The sequence below is a fragment of the Hesperophylax consimilis genome, chromosome 20 (genome assembly GCF_061612785.1).
Source record: "Hesperophylax consimilis isolate HC1 chromosome 20, BYU_Hcon_1.0, whole genome shotgun sequence".
Classification (NCBI taxonomy): Eukaryota; Metazoa; Arthropoda; class Insecta; order Trichoptera; family Limnephilidae; genus Hesperophylax; species Hesperophylax consimilis.
This window is the reverse complement of record NC_142855.1, coordinates 23,623,792-23,629,771: the sequence shown is the minus strand read 5'-3', so window position 1 is coordinate 23,629,771 and position 5,980 is coordinate 23,623,792. Positions and strand designations below refer to the sequence as shown.

The 5,980-nt window shown below is 29.3% G+C and overlaps 1 long non-coding RNA gene across 1 annotated transcript; it reads right to left on the bottom strand.

Annotated features, from left to right (window-relative positions):
- Positions 1–2,917: 2,917 nt before the first annotated feature.
- Positions 2,918–4,066, bottom strand: LOC149414385 (uncharacterized). The gene is made up of 3 exons (XR_016304092.1): positions 3,821–4,066; positions 3,663–3,734; positions 2,918–3,578 (listed from the first exon to the last, which is right to left on the bottom strand). It is a non-coding gene; the product is annotated as an uncharacterized LOC149414385 (long non-coding RNA).
- Positions 4,067–5,980: the final 1,914 nt, after the last annotated feature.

The following is a 5,980-nucleotide window of genomic DNA, read 5'->3' as shown; positions in this document are numbered from 1 at the left end:
AAAATTAAACTTTTTTACTCGAAAACTATCTTAAAACGTTGGAATTCCAAAAAAAGTTTTTTTTTCTTTTTTACTTGTACTATCAATTAGAATCACCTCCCGAAGTTTGTGCACTTTACCCCCGACATCTTGTATAATATGCGCAATATAATATTTATACACGTGTAATATCTACTTTTGTACATTTATATCAATTATATACACGTTTACATTTTTATGCTCATCAAATTTATTATATTATAAAGATAGATAGAAAGATCCTTAGTGCTTCCCGAGGATTTACAAATCAGAAGACTTTTTTGTAATTATTTATTTGAGTATTTCTCAAAATAAATGTACGTAACGAAAATGTAGTTACGAAATAGTGTTACGAAATAGTCATAAGACGTAACTAAATAGTAAACATAAGGCTTGTTTACACAATGGCAAATTTTATTTTACTTTTTTTATTATTTATTCAATTTAATTAGTTGTCGTCTTTTTTAAATGTAAGTAATTATCCTTTACTTTTTTATTTATTGTACATACTACAAACGTACATAAACTCACGACCCAAATATTTGTATTTTGTTATACCAAAGGGGTTTAAAAAAAAACAAGGGAGTATAAATAAATGTTTTTAATCAAATTATCAGCTCCCAAATTGAAGTACCTAACACAATATTCAACAAATCTTAAGAAATTAAAGAACAGGAACTGTTTAAACTATTAAAAATTTAATAACATACAAGTATTTAGTTTGAATCACTATCCATTAGCGTTTTATAAATTTCTTCCTCATCTTTATAATAATTGAAATCTTTCCGAGACACATTTGGTCAGTTTTTCAGTCTTTGGTTTATCACTCCGCTTTGGCGCATGAATATAGTCATTTAGTGATAGAGATTTAGAGATAAGGCCCTTACAAACCACTTTCTTTTTTGTATATATATTTTCCAATTTTTCGTTTTTAAGATAGTCACTCCACATGGTTTATCTTTGATTTTGTTAGAATCTTCATTTTCACTATTCATATTTTCAATATCAGTGTTATTTTTTATGGCATTATTATTTCCTATTATAACATCTCCGATTTATTATATAATCCAGTTTCGATGGGAATAGCATCATTATTAGTCTTAGTTTGTTTATGCAATAATATTTTCAGAATATTCACTTGCCTTCTCATCCGATTACAGCACTGTCTTAAATTCTTATTTCGACTTTTTAATCGAGTATTTTCTTCAGTCAGCTTTTGTAGTCTTTCCTTTAGGATTTTTTTATTATTTTTTCTACGTTCAAATGTATTATTGTCTTGTGTCGTAGGATTAGCCTTTTTCTTTCTTTCAGCTCTTTTATCATTGGCTTGTCTCCACTTTGCCCGTAGCTCTTCGTTTTCTTCTTCTGTAAGAATTTCTTTTTTTTATTTTTGATATTATCTATAACTTTTGTAAAATGCTTAATTCGTATTTCCTCATATTCATTTGTATTTTCCTTTTTCAGTCTTTCTCTGTAAGCGTTTTGATTTTTGGCATTGGTTTTTGGGGGCATTCCTAAAAAAAAATTATGCTGTAGTTATGGTTTTATCAGAGTAAATAAAAATAAATTTATATTTAAATAAGCTTTTATAAAAACTTAAGGCACTTATAAATATTGTATAGAGCGCCTGTAGAACGGATAGTGTGTATGAGTGCCTCAAGCTTATTTAAAATAAAACCAGTATTGGACGGCTCAGCTTGATCTTCAAGTACTTGTCATTATGTATAATGCCATATAATCGCGATGATAAAACATACAAGTCCGACGACACCTGCTCTGCCATTGACCATCAGGAATTTCCAGCGCATCCTATGTATTACAACCTACCTACTTTTCAGCGCCATCAACAGATCTGCTCTATGGTATAATAATATTTATTTTTTTCCTATTATATCTAAATACATATGTATATTTGTGCATTGTGCATAATATATTACATTATTACTAAACTTACATAAGACTTTCATAAAAATGCTAGACACACTTACAATATACTTACTTTTCTTAATCACGTTGTAACTGTGTACACTCAGCTTTACATTGAACTTTTTCGTTACGTTACGAAATTCATAACAAACGTTACGAAATTGTAATAAGAATTTATGTTATAAAAAGTCAATGGTTTGATAAAATTTAAAAGTGTTAATATGTAAGATTAGCAATGTTCGTACCGCACATGTTACAAAAAGATGAGTAGAAAAAGACTTACCGTTTTGTGAAAAAAGGCTAAAATATTTTCTGTTACGAAATAGTGGTCCCACTAAAGAAACACGTTATTACTGATTTTAACAATTAATGTTATGGCGGAGAAGTCAGACCAACAATTAATCAGAAAGAGGCTAGTGTTGCCCATGTTAAATTTTACAAATGGGTTAAAAAATTACGGTGGAAGTACTAATAAAACGTAACTAAAGAGTAGTTACTAAAAAGTAAATGGTGATGTCTCATTTTGTTTTTTGTGCATAAATTATTAATTTATTATGAAACCCCATAGAAAATTACCTTTTCACAGAAACTACATTTAATTAAGACCCTAAAACTTACAAAAAATCACATATTATAACGTTATTATCGCATTTTATGAAGTATAAACAAATGAGGTGGGTAGGGTGGCAATTTCATTTTGTATGGAAGGTAAAAATCGATATTTTTAAAAAAATTAAAATATTTGCGAATTGATACGATTGTAATGTTTATTTTTCGATATTTTAAAGCCTAATATTTATTCTACAAAATGGTGCATATTTTTTTTGTATGATTAATTAAAAACATGTGAAATTTTTGAACTGTTTGTAGGCACACTTTATTTTTCCAAAATGTACACTTTTTTTGAGAAATACTCTTTTATTCATTTAAACAATTCAATAATTATAAAGAGTAATAAAACATGTAAGCAACATAAAATTACATTCTAAAATGTGAAAGGGGCTCTATTTATTTACATTTTTATGAAATTACTACTTTTAATAGTTTAAGCTTTCAGTGAACTTTCAATTTTATTTTTAACTTCTCTAAATATTATTTGTTTAAATTGTCAAATATAATTTAATCACAAACACAAGATTCACTCAAAATGAAAGATTGGTGGTTCTGAAATGTTCCCATAAATACGGTGAAAGAACCCTAAACTATAAACTTATTACCCTAAACATGCTTCGAGCGAAATGCGGATCTGGAAACCTTATCGTCAATCTGAGCAAAACATACCATGAACGTCAATATAGCAACAGCCTTTGTTCTGCTGCAGTTTCATTAAATGCCGAGAGATCCGTTTACAGTCTCCAAAAAGCAATACTGGGGCACAACCCTAGAAGCAAAGCTAAATGATTGGAATACAGAAAGATAAAAACACACCATTGTCAAAAATATCTTGGCCGTTAATGATTAAATAAAATTAGATTTATTCAGGAAGGCAAGCATTACGGTGATCGATGTTAAAAATCTAACATAGCCCTAGAATAACTCCAGTATCTTTAAGAAACCTTTCTCTTAAAGCTCAGAAAAAAACTTTCCATGACAGTTAGATATACCACTCTACAACAAGACCGCGTACGGTAAAACTGTAAAAAAAAATAAAGTAATAAATAACAAAATAAATATTTCACAACACAATCATTTCATCGAAAATCTTAAATCCGTTTCACCTTTCTACATTTTCTATATTCTCCTTAAGAGTATAATCCTTAGATAATGCCTTTTCAGATTATTCGTGGAAGCTAGAAAAAATAAAATCATTGATTATAACTGCACTTCAAGTGACCTTTTAAATAACAGTAAAGGGCTCAAATGATTTTATTATTACCTCCGTGCCTTTGCATCTTTACAAGACTTGGGCAAAACATTCTGTAGCGGAGTATAGATTTCACATCTGAAACATAATTAAAGAGTTTATTGAAAATAGAACACCAAGGTACGGTTAGTCAAAAAACGTACAATTAAGTTAATTCTGGGTAGAAATTGTACAGTTGACATTCAGGACAGGTTCACTCCCTCCTCCTCAAAAAAGACCCTCTATACAGCATTCTCAAAGATGACACAGGCTCTGAGAGAAATTATTTTCTTCAGGGCCTCCTTCCGACATGAAAAATAACATCACTGAACTAAATTATATTATTGTAGAAAGCAATCACTTTGTGGTTTGACATATTTAATAAAATAAAATACTTTTTTGTTTTAAAACCACGATATTTATTAATTTAAGAACCGACCGGTTTCGCTTTACTTAAGCATATCAGGGTACAAATTAATACTAAACAAGAAGTACATAATGTGTGCATATATATAACAAAATATAGAGGGAGACAACATGATACAAATATATTATAGAGGGAGACAACATGATACAAATATAAGCAACACAAAGACGGTCATAAAATACATTAACATAAGTGTACAAGTAATGGAAAACCGCTAGATAATTATGTAGACTAATGGGTTATACGAATAAATCGGGAAAAACAAAACATCAATAAAACCTCAATAATAACGGTTTTTCCGAATTTGCAAATCATTTGATCGATAAAGATCATACATTCTGTCATAGCACCGGTGCTAACATCTTACATAAAAACGGGCATGGTAACAGACTAAACAATTTAGAGGCACTAGAAATTAAAAAAAGCTGTAAAAACCAAAAGTCAGATACTTAATAATCAATTAGACATATCAAGTAGTCCAATATTAAGTCTGTTTCCAATAAGCCCATAAAAAATTCCCAGTTCTCCTTACCTCCTTACCACCTTGCCAGTTGATGTTTTGTTTCTCCCGATTTATTCGTATAACCCATTAGTCTACATAATTATCTAGCGGTTTTTCCATTACTTGTGCACTTATGTTAATGTATTTTATGACCGTCTTTGTGTTGCTTATATTTGTATCATGTTGTCTCCCTCTATATTTTGTTATATATATGCACACATTATGTACTTCTTGTTTAGTATTAATTTGTACCCTGATGATGCTTAAGTAAAGCGAAACCAGTCGGTTCTTAAATTAATAAATATCGTGGTTTTAAAACAAAAAAGTATTTTATTTTATTAAATTATATTCCCCACAGTTTCAGAACTTTCAATAGCTTTTTTCGCTGGCCCGTTCATTATTTTTCTGGATTCCACGTTCGAGTATTGTTATTTGAAACAGGTGGCCCTTATTATTATTACATATTATATTATATTTCGGACATCGTTGCATTGTGAATCATTAGAGCAGATCTTAGAGTAATATTACTCTAAGGAGCAGATGTAAAGTGACGTGTGTATTTGTGTACGTAGAAAGTTAATTCGCAAATAAATCACGATCGTATAGGAACAAGAAAAGAGACAAGACAACAAGAAAACTAAATTAATAAAAATTTACCCCGTAATTTCTAATGCATTGGAATTAGTTTTATTTCCCAAAGTACCTATTCTGAAAAAAAAAAAAATAACTTTTTACTACACAATACATAAATAAAAATATGAATTATTAATTTTTATAGTAAATTATCGTTTATAATAAATATAAGCTTATAAATCAAAAATTGTATTTTTTTCTTCTCACCTATTAGATAGGATATAATTTTATGAGATAACATTTTTTCTTTGAAATACGTGATATCTTTCGTGTATTTCCCATCTTTGAAAAAACAATATTTATTAACTCATAAACTTTACACGCGTAAAAATTATCTTTATAAATTCAAATATTTGCACGTAATCGCACGTCTGTAGATCATAGAACGATGAACGACACGTCTGCCCCCAAAGCCCTCGAGTTGGCGAATGAACTTTTCAAATAAAGATAGGTTAATCTTCAAGTCGGAGCGAGCGCGCTATAATAAATATGATTTAAAAGCAATAGGCGTAAGCGACAGTTGTGAAAATGTTTAATAAATCACGGCGTATTTCAAAAATAGCAAAAATTACTTTTGGGGTCTATTGAGTAGCATTAAAAGAAGCATTGTGATTTTTTTCATACATATAAC